A 15,546-nucleotide genomic window follows, 5' to 3' on the forward strand; every position below is an offset into this window, starting at 1 on the left:
ACAGAAGAGACACCCTTGTCCGTGGCGATAAGGTTATCCGCTGATGCATCTGCAGATGCGATCCGGACCATTTGTCCAGCAGATCCCACTGAAAAGTTCGTGCGTGGAATCTGCCGAATGGGATTGCTTCGTAAGAAGCCACCATCTTTCCCAGGACTCTTGTGCATTGATGCACAGACACTTTTCCTGGTTTTAGGAGGTTCCTAACAAGTTCGGATAACTCCTTGGCTTTCTCCTCCGGAAGAAACACCTTTTTCTGAACCGTGTCCAGAATCATTCCCAGGAACAGCAGATGTGTTGTCGGGGTCAACTGAGATTTTGGAAAATTCAGGATCCACCCGTGTTGATGCAGCACTACTCGGGTTAGTTCTACTCCGTCCTCCAGCTGTTCTCTGGACCTTGCCCTTATCAGGAGATCGTCCAAGTAAGGGATAATTAATACGCCTCTTCTTCGCAGAAGAATCATCATTTCGGCCATTACCTTGGTAAAGACCCGAGGTGCCGTGGACAATCCAAACGGCAGCGTCTGAAACTGATAATGACAGTTTTGCACCACGAACCTGAGGTACCCTTGATGTGAAGGGCAAATTGGGACATGCAGGTAAGCATCTTTTATGTCCAGGGACACCATAAAGTCCCCTTCTTCCAGATTCGCTATCACTGCTCTGAGTGATTCCATCTTGAACTTGAATTTTTGTATGTACAGGTTCAAAGATTTCAGATTTAGAATAGGTCTTACCGAGCCGTCCGGCTTCGGTACCACAAATAGCGTGGAGTAATACCCCTTTTCCTGTTGTAGGAGGGGTACCTTGACTATCACCTGCTGAGAAAACAGCTTGTGAATGGCTTCCAATACCGTCGCCCTGTCTGAGGGAGACGTTGGCAAAGCAGACTTTAGGAACCGGCGAGGGGGAGACTTCTCGAATTCCAACCTGTAACCCTGAGATACTACCTGCAGGATCCAGGGGTCCACCTGTGAGCAAGCCCACTGCGCGCTGAAATTCTTGAGTCGACCCCCCACCGTTCCTGAGTCCGCTTGTAAAGCCCCAGCGTCATGCTGAGGGCTTTGCAGAACCCGCGGAGGGCTTCTGTTCCTGGGAAGGAGCTGCTTGCTGCCCTCTCTTACCCTTTCCTCTGCCTCGGGGCAGATATGACTGTCCTTTTGCCCGCTTCTTATAGGACCGAAAGGACTGCGGCTGAAAAGACGGTGTCTTTTTCTGTTGGGAGGGGGTCTGAGGTAAAAAGGTGGATTTCCCGGCAGTTGCCGTGGCCACCAAATCCGATAGACCGACGCCAAATAATTCCTCCCCTTTATACGGCAATACTTCCATATGCCGTTTGGAATCCGCATCACCTGACCACTGTCGTGTCCATAAACTTCTTCTGGCAGATATGGACATCGCACTTACTCTCGATGCCAGAGTGCAAATATCCCTCTGAGCATCTCGCATATAAAGAAAAGCATCCTTTAATTGCTCTAAAGTCTGTAAAATACTGTCCCTATCCAGGGTATCAATATTTTCAGTCAGGGAATCCGACCAGACCACCCCAGCACTGCACATCCAGGCTGAGGCGATGGCTGGTCGCAGTATAACACCAGTATGTGTGTATATACTTTTTAGGGTAGTTTCCAGCCTCCTATCAGCTGGATCCTTGAGGGCGGCCGTATCAGGAGACGGTAACGCCACTTGTTTTGATAAGCGTGTGAGCGCCTTATCCACCTTAGGGGGTGTTTCCCAGCGCGCCCTAACCTCTGGCGGGAAAGGGTATAATGCCAATAACTTTTTTGAAATTAGCACTTTTCTATCTGGGTTAACCCACGCTTCATCACATACATCATTCAATTCCTCTGATTCAGGAAAAACTACAGGTAGTTTTTTCACCCCCCACATAATACCCCTTTTTGTGGTACTTGTAGTATCAGAGATATGCAAAGCCTCCTTCATTGCCGTGATCATATAACGTGTGGCCCTACTGGAAAATACGTTTGTTTCTTCACCGTCGACACTAGATTCAGTGTCCGTGTCTGGGTCTGTGTCGACCGACTGAGGTAAAGGGCGTTTTACAGCCCCTGACGGTGTCTGAGACGCCTGGGCAGGTACTAACTGGTTTTCCGGCCGTCTCATGTCGTCAACTGATTTTTGTAATGTGCTGACATTATCACGTAATTCCATAAACAAAGCCATCCATTCCGGTGTCGACTCCCTGGGGGGTGACATCACCATTACCGGCAATTGCTCTGCCTCCACACCAACATCGTCCTCATACATGTCGACACACACGTACCGACACACAGCAGACACACAGGGAATGCTCTATTGAAGACAGGACCCCACTAGCCCTTTGGGGAGACAGAGGGAGAGTTTGCCAGCACACACCCAAGCGCTATAATATATATGGGAACAACCCTATATAAGTGTTGTATCCTTATAGCAGCTTAAATATAGTAATATCGCCAAAAAAAGTGCCCACCCTCTCTGTTTTACCCTGTTTCTGTAGTGCAGTGCAGGGGAGAGTCCTGGGAGCCTTCCTCACAGCGGAGCTGAGCAGGAAAATGGCGCTGTGTGCTGAGGAGAATAAGCCCCGCCCCCTATTTCGGCGGGCTCTTCTCCGGAGTTTGTGAGATCTGGCAGGGGTTAAATACATCCATATAGCCTCAAGGGCTATATGTGATGTATTTTTTAGCCATAAAAAGGTATTATACATTGCTGCCCAGGGCGCCCCCCCAGCGCCCTGCACCCTCCGTGACCGCTGTGTGAAGTGTGCTGACAACAATGGCGCACAGCTGCAGTGCTGTGCGCTACCTCAGGAAGACTGAAAAGTCTTCTGCCGCCTGCTTCTGGACCTCTTCCATCTTCGGCATCTGCAAGGGGGGTCGGCGGCGCGGCTCCGGACTCCATGGCTGGGCCTGTGTTCGATCCCTCTGGAGCTAATGGTGTCCAGTAGCCTAAGAAGCCAATCCATCCTGCACGCAGGTGAGTTGACTTCTCTCCCCTAAGTCCCTCGATGCAGTGAGCCTGTTGCCAGCAGGACTCACTGAAAATAAAAAACCTAAAAACTTTTTCTAAGCAGCTCTTTAGGAGAGCCACCTAGATTGCACCCTGCTCGGACGGGCACAAAAACCTAACTGAGGCTTGGAGGAGGGTCATAGGGGGAGGAGCCAGTGCACACCACCTGATCCTAAAGCTTTATTTTTGTGCCCTGTCTCCTGCGGAGCCGCTAATCCCCATGGTCCTGACGGAGTCCCCAGCATCCACTAGGACGTTAGAGAAACATAACACAATGGATACTGTAATCTCTTTGTCCATTGGACACAGGGATGGTCATTTACAGTACAGGAGAGATCATAGGTCTGTTTGAATAGGTGGGCGATGTCTATTTTCACTGCTCTTGTGGGTGGTCTCCTCTGGATTCCCGCCGCATACATAATGTACAGTAAATAGTTTATATCTATATTCTGCTCCTGCACATAACTATCCGCAGGAACATGCGATCTTCCTCAAACCAACACCAGAATGTTTCCCTTAAAATACCCTACAGCTGGATACCAAACACCACCTTGTAACCTTGTTCTGTCCCCTCCTATCCTGTAAAGGTGAATCCCTTTGTTCTGTTACCATTTAAACTGATGTTAATTTCTGATGTGGTGCAAGGAGACTATGTGTACATTGTACACTATTTGGATTAAATATGTAATGTATTTTGATAGCCTTCCATGCGTTCAAACTCTACCGTAAATACTCATACCACGCGCTAATGCGCAGGACCGACCATACGCAAATTGCGAATATGCGCACGCACAGCAGAGCAAGTACGCGTATGGAGGCCATCTGTGTGTAGTTTGTACATGATGTGTGTACTGCAATATTTTTCGACTTTGACAGTCCACCCTTTGGCAGTCACCAATAACTGCCACTATCTAATCAATAAAAACAGAAAAATATCTACACAATATCTACAGAAGCTTGGAGTTGTCAGAGGAGAGTTGTAGGTGGGAAATGTATGACCTAGTGGGATAGTAAAAGTATGTATGTATGAATCCATGTCTCAGGGGCATGTATCATCGTGCCGTATATGTTCTATATAAGCTTCGAGGTATTGCGAAGTATACATTAAATCCTTCTCATCCCGTATTAAGGGTCTGTAAATGGGCCAACAAACACTACCGAGCTCTTTTCGGCTTCTTGTTCCAACAAATGGGGTGCACATTTAGTTGATGATACATGGAGGGGGAAACATAAGTGAGTGCTAGTATATGTGGATATATGTGGATATCACCTGTCGACTATGTGTGCTATTAACTGAAGGTTGCAAAGATGAAGACATATAAATAAAATACATTCACATAAACATTTTGGGTAGGGCTGATGTCTTTTTCCGGATGGATGTATCTGGGCAGAGGGGGAGACAAAAGAAAAACAGGTGAACGAAACAGGCCATGAAATTCATTTGCAATCCTTATCATATCACTGTCTCTATGGAAGGGTCATGAATTAAATCTGCTGCTATAACAGTACCCTTGCTCCTTAGACTTATCAACTTTGTGCCGTGCTTGCGCCGCGTCAGAATTCGAACACACCTAAATATCAAACCAATAATTATGACGACTCCCAGGATACAAAGGAGAAACTTCCCTACACTCATAATAACATTTTGAGCCCACTCTCCTAAACCTGAGAACCAATTTTGTGGGTTCAACCATGAGACCCAGCCGGTCAGTTCATTACTCACAGTCACCAAGGTAAGGCTGTGTTTCCTCCTGAACTCCCACTTCAACTACAAGATATCGTCCATCTTTTGATCGATGATCTCCGTTGGGTCGTCAGTACTGTTCGTAATATACGTACAGCACTTCACCCCATATTGAGTTGCCAGCGTAACACAGTACCCACCTGTCACGGCTGTGATATAATTAAGGACCATCCTGTGCTGAATCAGTTCCTTCTTGTAAGCTTGTAACTCCCTTCCCGTATACCTGAAGGTGTCGTCATACATCTCAGACAGGAAAATGCAGGGGGAGGTGGAAAAAAAAAAGAATGATACTACAACCATTCTAGATCTGTGCTCGGATGCCCTTCAACAGTCCTGCCTCTCAACCTTCCCGGAACAGACACTCCAGTGATACGAGGTTCTCTACACTCTGCTCTTTGTCACGAGTTCTCTCCGGGTCAGCGGCCTTTCTGTAGGGAGCATAAATCTTGCATTTCAATGTGTTTAACTGTTGTGTATTATCAGTTGTGTGAAGTAAACCATCTGTGGCAAGTGAAAAGAGAAAGGAAATAATAAAAAGAAAATTTTTCAGATTTGCGTTCACCATCAGGGTGTCACGCCATCATGCATATCGGTGTCTATACACAGTCTTCCTTCACCAGTATTCTCATTCTCCACCCTTTGTGCATGACCAGGCACACTGCGTTAATACTGGTGTCCCTATGCTGGTGAGATATACTGGATTTGGGCAGAACTCTGAAAGACCGAGTAGGCCTGTCGCGTCTGAACTGTAACCCTTATGGTGGACGTAAGAGATGAAGAGGAAGCTTTGAAGACAAATCACATAGAGTTTAGTAACAGATAAGTTGGTAGAGGCAAAGAAGATTTTACAAAGTTTGACATCTGGATTGGGCACTAAGGGGAATGATTCTCTACTCGGTCTGCTCCCCCCCCCAAAAAAAAAAAAATCTGTGTGTGTTATATCTCTACTGGGACTATCCCAGCCATCAATCCAGTGTCATGTCCATTCTAAATTCATAGGGAACCCGGTATCTTTGAGATAATTTCCTCTACCTGTGATGGACATGTATCTAGAACAGTGAAATGCAACCTTAGTCTTCGTGGGTATCCAACATAATTCGTACTTCCTGGGCGGGAGCACGCTATATGTATACCATCTCTAACAAAACTTCTGCTAAATTAATTAGAGGTCACTTCTGCTAGAGAAAGAAGCAGAAGTTTAGAGACCTCCTCCTAACCCCAGTAAGTTCTGTCAAAAGGGTAAAGTTGCATTTATTCCATTCTTCCCATTAACCGAATCTGTGTTTTCTATATGGCTCGTGAATCCTTACTATATGTCCCTTGATCCCGTCTATGTGTTTAATAACGTGGCTTGTTTTCTCTGTCTAGGGGTCTATATTGGCTATGTGCTCTACTACTCTTGCAATCTCTAGCAAAATGTCCTTTATTTTTTTTACAAATGTAACAATTTCTTTGTCTTTTCTTACCACCAGGGTTTTTGGGGTTTAGGCTGATGAGACTCTGGTGTAAGAGCCTGTATACTTTCAATCCCCAGCCTCTCCTCCTGCAGTTCTCTACGCCTAGCAATATTCTTATGGTGTTCAATCGCGCACTCTCTACGATAAGCTATCCAATCAGGCAAAAAAAATTTGTACCCTGTCCCTTACTGTCTGATTGAGTCCGTCCATTAATACAGAAACAGCTACCTCCCTGTAATTCGCATCGTTCCCTGTATCTGATACCCCCATGTATCTATCTATTATTTGCAGGTCCTGATGGAAGTATTCAGATGTCATTTCATTTTCCCTCTGTTTTATGGAGAAAATTTTTCTCCACTTAACAGTTGTGGGGAAATGCAACTCTAGTTGCATGTTAATTTGCTCTAAATTCTCCTGATTGTGTTTTGTCAGTCTTAAGACTATCCGACTCAAATCTACAATCAGTGATACATTTTTGGGTGTCAATATTAGGAGGTAGGCACGCTTTAAAAAATATCCGCCAGTGCTTGTTTGTCGGTTCATACGCATTACCCAGATCTCTGAAAAATTTCTGACATCTGGCTAAATGCTTCCGAGGGTCGGGGAATTCTGAAATGATTGATCGCAGCTCATCTCTGGGCCACGGGCAATATATTGCATTATTCCTGGTGAGGATTATTCCCTGACTATCGGTTCCCCCAGTGGGGGTTACTATTTCCAAGACAGGGTGTAATCCTACCATTCCGTTCCTAATCTGTTTACTGTGAGGTGTTGTTGTCTCTGTGCAATGAACTGTCTCACACTTACCGGTAGCTGTGACCTCACCAGTTCTTTCATTGGGGAATATTGTTACTGCTCTACCTGGTTGGACAGGCCCCACCTGAGTTTCCTGCAGCGAGGTGACTGCTTGGAGGAGAGCTGCGATTTGGCTGGATATATTTGTTATAAAAAAAAAAAGATATAGATTCAATATATATATTACAAAGTACAGTATACCTATAGTTACAACTCATACAGTAAGCAGTTAAAACATACAGTTACATACAATTACAGTTACAGGCCAGCGATACAATTACCATTCCCTCCAATGCATCTTATGTCTCTCTCTCTCTGTAAATAAATACAGGAACTGATCTGCCAGCAAGTCCATCATCCTCTTGTGACCTATAACATTGAAAAGACTTCAAAAAACAGGATACATCTTGCAAAAAATAATTCGGGTTAATACATTGTTTTTACATACTACTATATTTTACGGATATACCATTGACTGTAGCCATCTTCTCCCCCGCAATATACGGTAGTGGTGGTGCGGTCGCCATTGTTTTCCCGCTAGGTTTGGAACCTGCTGCACGAGCTAATTCCCTTTGCATATCCCCCGCTTGCTGCCATAATTTTAAACAATCATTATGTCTAATCCTTTGTTTTCTGGATTTAATCAGACATATCTTTAACCTTAAATTCTGTAATACCTCTGGTTCAAAGCTGCTCACCTTAGGGAATGGTTCCCTATCATTGTTAGTCCTACATACCCACTCATTGCATAAAACTTCTGTGTGTGAACCATATTTTTCACACATGATAAACCTTGCTGAGCCTTTTGGCCACAATTCTGCCTGAACCCTGTCTAAACATCTCTTACTTGAGCAACTGGCTCCCATATTTGTGGGTCTTTTCTAATAACTTTAAAAAATTCCCACAAACACCAAAATACTCAATATAAGTAGATGGTGGAAGTATACCCGAGCGCCTTCCACTCGCTCTCGCCCACGCTGGCCAGTACAACGATACACTGTTGGTAGCGGATCGCAATGTACCCAACTTAGGGCTCCTATCAGACCTTACACCGTAATTTCTTTCGGTGAAAGTTCTGTTTGGAATATTTTCCTGAGAGAGGCAGTGAAAATTTCCTTTTCGGTATCTTTCAACTGGAATTGTTTGTAGGGTGAAAAACAGACAAATTAGATAACTATCTTTCACCCTTTCCAGTGAAGCCCACCAGGGAGATATCCCGAAGTTATCAAAGAAAAACCCTTTTGTCTATACAATCACGTCTGCGTATGCTCTTCCACAGCGCATATGACACAATAATATCACGTTGCGCTGTGCAGAACAAACGGACATGTGATGCAATAGCAAAGCCTATAGATACTAGTTATCTATATGCCCTACGATTGCTGCAGACCACTTCAGACCACTAAGAGTTGTATGGGATACCACTCAGTCCACTAAGACCACCTAGTTAATAATGCAGGGTTGCGAACCCTATGCCACCGGGCCTCTACTAACCCAGTGTGTCCACCTAGACCACCTAGCTTAGACCACCAAGACCAATTCAGTTCTTGGGTTCAGTATCCACTCACTCCTGCATTCGCTCACTCGAATACACTTTATTTTTCTGTACAGAAAATTTAAATTCAGATAGGCAGCTTTACCCCAGAGGCAATAGTTTTTTTTAAACTAAATTTAGAGTAACCTGCTTTTGAAATCTGATAGTTATGTGCTATTGTATTAAATGTCTACTATCCCACCTTTGAACTAAACGACACGATTGTATAATTTGTACTCGGCGCCCGCATTCTTATGCACTTTGCGCAAACACGCGACCGTGCGTGTCCCTTACTTTGTCCGAGACACGTGTACAAAATCCTGCGTCCGCAATAAATCACACAGCTCTATAAATGTGAGCAATACTAACTATTGCCCACTAGACACAACTTGTTCTGTATAAACTTTTATGCAGAACTGCGTTTGTGTCTTTACGCTTACTTCCTTAAAATACTGTTATTTCAAATTTACCTATATATTTACCTATATAGCAACAAATGTATCCTATTTCACACAGATCTATAATGACTCTAGCAATAATCAATAATTTAAATGATATGATTCAGATTGGTTAGCTATCTTGCAGAACATACACTGATATAAATATACACATAATTATAATAATTATATATATGTACCATTCACTTGTCTCCTGAGACTCCTTTACCCATTCAGTGCTTCTAATTTGCATATGAAAGCTATGTGCTTTTGCCTGCCTGTAAAAGTGGTTTTTCATTGCTAAGAAAAAGCAGATACACAGGTTAATTTGCATTTCAATGGCTATCTTATAGCAAGCAGATTCTAAGTAAATCCTAGAGGTAAAAAAAAACAAACAAAAAAAACTTTGTTTATATCTGTGTGCAATTCTTACATCAAGTATTCATCTTACTATTAACTTTCACTAGGCCCAGCTGAAACTATTTGTAATTGACTATGGCATGGGTTAAATAAATGCATTGGTAACTCATAAATGGTGATTGATGTGACCAAGGAGAGCTGATTATTCTGGGCAGTGAAAATCAGCCATTTAGAAAAAAGACCTTCCCAAAATGGCCGCTGCTCCTCCCCCTTCCACATCCATGAGGGTTACACAAAATGGTGGACAGGCCATGTGGTTAGTCCAAAATGGAGGACAGACCATGCGGCTTCCTTTGTCACAAAGAAATCACACATCATACAAGCCCCTGAAGTTATTTTAGGCCTGAGTTAAACATAAAAACTATATCAATGCTATGCAGCAACTTTTAAATGTACTTTTAACCCTACTTAACAGATGCAATCCAATCTGAATCAAACACAACATGACTTATTTGAACCTTGTTTTGCAACAATGTGAGAGAGTATGCAAAGTATGGGTGCCGTGTACGCTTTTGGCGCCAAAAAAAATTCACAGATTTTAAATAGCTTTTTTCCTGTTTACCTTACGAGTTCTACCAGCATCTCTACAAACCATACAGAGCAGACTCCATCTAATCAGCAATCAAGTAGGGTTTTCAGTGCATCCATCGACCAAGAAAAGGATACGTAGGATAACTTTCTGTCCACCCTTTGCTGATAGATTAAGTCTGCTGTGACCTGTTAGGTAGTAAGTATGTGGAAAACCGGAGGAGCCCCCAATTGACAATGCCGTTTTATATGCAGGAATGAAAGCTATACCTTAAACACACCTTAATACATTTTACCATGGAGCCGCTGCACTTAATACACACTCTACGTACTTTGTACGCTATTAGCGTACAAAGTCCCGTGCTGTGTACGGACTTAGCGTACAAACGCCGCGCTGACGGTATAAAGTACTCACAGCGCGTACACACCCAGAGATACACTTTAAACCTTCTACAGCAATGCAATGATAATACACTTTAAACCTTAGCAGGGCAATGAAGACACGACACCAGATTGTAATTAAACCGCTGGGTTCCGACACCACAGGGTATTATTGCTGAAAGGGGGTTACAATACAAATAATACAATACAATATAACAGAGTCAATGGTACATACGTGAGTGGACAAGCTTGCGCAACCCGTGAGTCTTGTGTCTGACCAGGCCTGCTGCAGGCTCTCTTTATTCACTTCATCCAAAACATAACACAATGGATACTGTAATCTCTTTGTCCATTGGACACAGGGATGGTCATTTACAGTACAGGAGAGGTCACAGGTCTGTTTGAATAGGTGGGCGATGTCTATTTTCACTGCTCTTGTGGGTGGTCTCCTCTGGATTCCCGCCGCATACATAATGTACAGTAAATACAGTTTATATCTATATTCTGCTCCTGCACATAACTATCCGCAGGAACATGCGATCTTCCTCAAACCAACACCGGAATGTTTCCCTTAAAATACCCTACAGCTGGATACCAAACACCACCTTGTAACCTTGTTCTGTCCCCTCCTATCCTGTAAAGGTGAATCCCTTTGTTCTGTTACCATTTAAACTGATGTTAATTTCTGATGTGGTGCAAGGAGACTGTGTACATTGTGCACTATTTGGATTAAATATGTAATGTATTTTGATAGCCTTCCATGCATTCACAAACTCTACCGTAAATACTCATACCACGCGCTAATGCGCAGGACCGCGGGAGCGACCATACGCAAATTGCGAATATGCGCACGCACAGCAGAGCAAGTACGCGTATGGAGGCCATCTGTGTGTAGTTTGTACATGATGTGTGTACTGCAATATTTTTCGACTTTGACACCACCATTGTCAGAGACTTCTAACTAGACAACACACAGCGATCAGGAAGACAGTGTCCATTAAATGGTAAAAGTAACACATTTAAACACATTGCCTTTCGTGGTTATGTACTTAAGAAGTAAGGTAAAAATATACAGATAAATATTATTTTAGTTGTGTTCTCAGGACTGCACATGGCCCTGTGACATGCATATAATCCCAGATCCGTTTATACAACACTACAAAGTGCGCACAAAATAAGGGTCATGTTTCATCAACCACGTCGTCAGACACACATGCTGTAGAGTCAGCCTCATACTGGGACTCCACATTTTCCCATGTAATGTCATGGCTTTTTCTTCCAAGTATTTGTTTTATCCCCCTTATTCTGTGGTGGGTCAGTTATTTATCCCCAGCTGCTGTAGAAAAACATCCAAAAATGACACATACTGTAGACCTAGGCAGATTTGCAGATTCAAATAGGAGCTAGTAGTAAGCATCTGAAGTTATGGGGTACTTCTGTCCATTGCCAGGTCGTAGATCTGCATTCGACACTCAAAACACTGATCTAACCGCTTATGGGCACAATTACTAGATGGACAATAAAATAAAAGTACTGTAAATAAGATGCAAGTCCTGTGCAAGGCAGCTACTGTAAATGTCAGGTTCTAGATTGGGTAGGATGATTGCATGCAGTAGCCGAGACTGGTCTGTACGACTGTACTAGAATATACGGTATTACAACATACCGGAGCTATGTACTTTGCAGCAAACTTTATTGGCAGTAATCAGTCACATATGCTCCCACTGCATCTGTACGTGCCTTTTTATCTACATCATATGGTTTACAAGCAACTGCACAGAAAGGAATTCATGAACAGGGAAGCAAAGCTGGAAATAATCAGATGATGCTGTAATCTTTCTGTTTAAGAACCTAACTTTGGTGCATCATTTAGAATTTGTGCTCGAATTATCAGTTGCATTCAGGTCTTTGTAGTTGGTAATTCTCAAGTGACCAACTAACCACAATTATTATTATTTTTTCTTTAAATTCCAAATGTTTCTTATACTCTATGACTAATTCTGCTATTAAAAGTTGTTTACAGCTTTGTCCGTTGTACTGGTTCTTCCACTATAATATATATACACTCATATAGGGTACAGTCAAGTCGAGAGTTGGTCACCATTCAAGAAATTGAGCAAAAACAATCACATAAAATAAATAATACATATGAGCAGTATGTACTCTATGAGTGGTCTTAAGCAAGGTCCTACCATCTACCTGAACCGGATATCAAGTGAAATCAAACAGAACAGTACATAATAATAAATAATGGGGAAATAGTATTGTGATTTTAAATCACATTAAGATACATGGAGCATGAGAAAAGCATTGCAGTCTGAATAGAGCGTAGGTAGGTCTATCAAACACAAACACACAACACAAAACCTCAAACAGGGTTATAGGAAAAAACTGGAGATAAAATGTTGAACAATATAAAAGATTTTATTTTGTTTCCAGTGGTTAAAACTTGTTACTAAAGCTGCCCATATACAAGTGCTCCAGAAGACAAGGGGCCAAATGTAATAGAGTGAGAGTTTCAGAAAGTAAGGTTTTACAGTTTTTTTTTAAAGTGGCAATCATTTACACAACAAGATCAACCTGGTTTTGCAGTGTGAATGATTGCCACTTTAAAAAACAACAACTGAAAAACCTTACCAAATCTCTATCTGAAATTCTCACTCTATTACATTTGGCCCAAGTACTTTTAAATCTATGGACTGGATAAATGGGCTGATTTAATGTTGCCGGTACATGTTACATCTACTTTGCAAAGTCAAGGCCCAAACCTTGAATGTCGTGGGATATAGCTGCTGTATATAATTTTGAAGTTGGTGAATATGCGAGGAGTGATAGACAACTGTACTCAGATAGTGGTGAGATTCATACCAGCTCACACATACAAGGCACGTCAAGACAGCTAGCTTGAACTATTCAGCAATGGCTGAAAAATTACTTACCAAGTAATAATGCAGTACTCAACTAAACAAAGTACCATGGGGATGTACCAAAGCTCCCAGAACGGGAGGGAGAGCGCGGAGGCTCCTGCAGAACTGATTGACTGAACTTCAGATCATCAGAGGCCAAAGTATCGAACTTGTAGAACTTTGCAAACGTGTTCGGCCCCGACCAAGTTGCAGCTCGGCAAAGCTGTACTGCCGAGACAACCCGGGCAGCCGCCCAGGAAGACCCCACCTTACGAGTAGAGTGGGCCTTAACAGATTTTGGGGACGGCAGTCCTGCCGTAGAATAGGCGTGCTGGATAGTGAACCTAATCCAGCGAGAAATAGACTGCTTAGTAGCAGGACACCCAATTTTCTTGGGATCGTATAGGACAAACAGAGAGTCCGACTTCCTGTGACGAGAGGTTCTCTTCACATAAATCTTCAGAGCCCTCATGACATCCAAGGACTTTGAAGTAATCGAGGAGTCAGTAGCCACTGGCACAATAGGTTGGTTGATATGAAATGCCGACACAACCTTTGGAAGGAACTGCTGATGAGTCCGGCGCTCAGCTCTATCCTCATGGAAGATCAAGTAAGGGCTTTTGAATGACAAAGCCCCCAGCACAGACACACACCTAGCAGAAGCTAACGCCAACAAAGTGACCGCCTTCCATGTAAGAAATTTGACCTCAACCTCCTGTAGAGGCTCAAACCAATCCGACTGGAGGAACTGCAACACCACGTTAAGGTCCCAAGGTGCCGTAGGCAGTACAAAGGGAGGTTGGATGTGCAGAACTCCCTTCAAAAAGGTCTGAACCTCAGGGAGGGCAGCCAATTGTTTCTGAAAGAAAATGGATAGGGCTGAAATCTAGACCTTCACAGATCCCAACCTCAGCCCCATATCCAATCCTGCCAACAGAAAGAGGAGGAAACATCCCAATTGAAATTCCACCACAGGAAACTTCATGGACTCACACCAAGAAACATATTTCTTCCAAATACGATGGTAATGTTTTGACGTTACCCCTTTCCCAGCCTGTATGAAGGTAGGAATAACCTTTCGGAATACCCTTCCGAGCAAGAATCAGGCGCTCAACTTCCATGCCGTCAAACGTAGCCACGGTAAGTCTTGATAGGCGAACGGCCCCTGCTGTAGCAGGTCCTCCTGAAGAGGAAGAGGCCTCGGCTCTTCTTGCAGTAGATTCAGAAGGTCCACGTACCAAGCCCTTCTTGGCCAGTCTGGGGCAATGAGAATTGCTTGAACCCTTGTTCTCCTTATGAGCTTTAGGATTCTTGGGATTAGTGGGAGAGGTGGAAACACGTACACTGACTGGAACACCCACAGAGACACCAGGGCGTCCAATGCCACGGCCTGTGGGTCCCTCGACCTGGAACAATAACGGCGAAGCTTCTTGTTGAGACGAGAGGCCATCATGTCTATTTGGGGTAGACCCCAAAGATCTGTTACCTCCTTGAAAACCTCTGGATGGAGACCCCACTCTCCCGGATGGAGATCGTGTCTGCTGAGGAAGTCTGCTTTCCAGTTGTCTTCTCCCGGAATGAAGATGGCTGACAGCGCCGGCGCGTGCTTTTCCGTCCAGAGTATTCTTTTGACCTCTAACATTGCCGCTCTGCTTTTCATTCCGCCCTATCGGTTTATGTAAGCCACTGTTGTTACGTTGTCCGACTGCACTTGAATGGCCCAGCTTCTTAGAAGAGGGGCCGCCTGAAGAAGACCGTTGTAGACGGCTCTTAGTTCCAGAATGTTGATGGGCAGGCCGGCTTCCAGGCTTGACCACCATCCTTGGAAGTTCACCCCATGAGTGACTGCTCCCCAGCCCCGAAGGCTCGCATCCGTTGTTAGCAGGACCCAGTCCTGAATCCCGAACCTGCGGCCTTCCAGGAGGTGAGGCAATTGGAGCCACCAGAGGAGTGAAATCCTTGCCCTTGGCGACAGACGAATTCTCTGATGCATGTGGAGGTGAGATCCCGACCACTTGTCCAGGAGGTCCAGTTGGAAGGTCCGAGCATGAAACCTCCCGTACTGGAGAGCCTCGTAGGAGGCCACCATCTTTCCCAATAGGCGAATGCATTGATGTACCGACACCCGGGGTGGCTTCAAGACATCCCGGACCATGGATTGGATCACCAACGCCTTGTCCCGCGGAAGAAACACCCGCTGCACTTCCGTATCCAGGATCATTCCCAGAAATGACAATCTCTGGGTTGGTTCCAAATGTGACTTTGGAAAATTCAGAATCCACCCGTGACTCTGGAGCAGTCACATTGTGAGAACAATGGACTGCAGCAGCTTCTCC

This window comes from Pseudophryne corroboree, chromosome 1 (assembly GCF_028390025.1).
Source record: "Pseudophryne corroboree isolate aPseCor3 chromosome 1, aPseCor3.hap2, whole genome shotgun sequence".
Classification (NCBI taxonomy): domain Eukaryota; kingdom Metazoa; phylum Chordata; class Amphibia; order Anura; family Myobatrachidae; genus Pseudophryne; species Pseudophryne corroboree.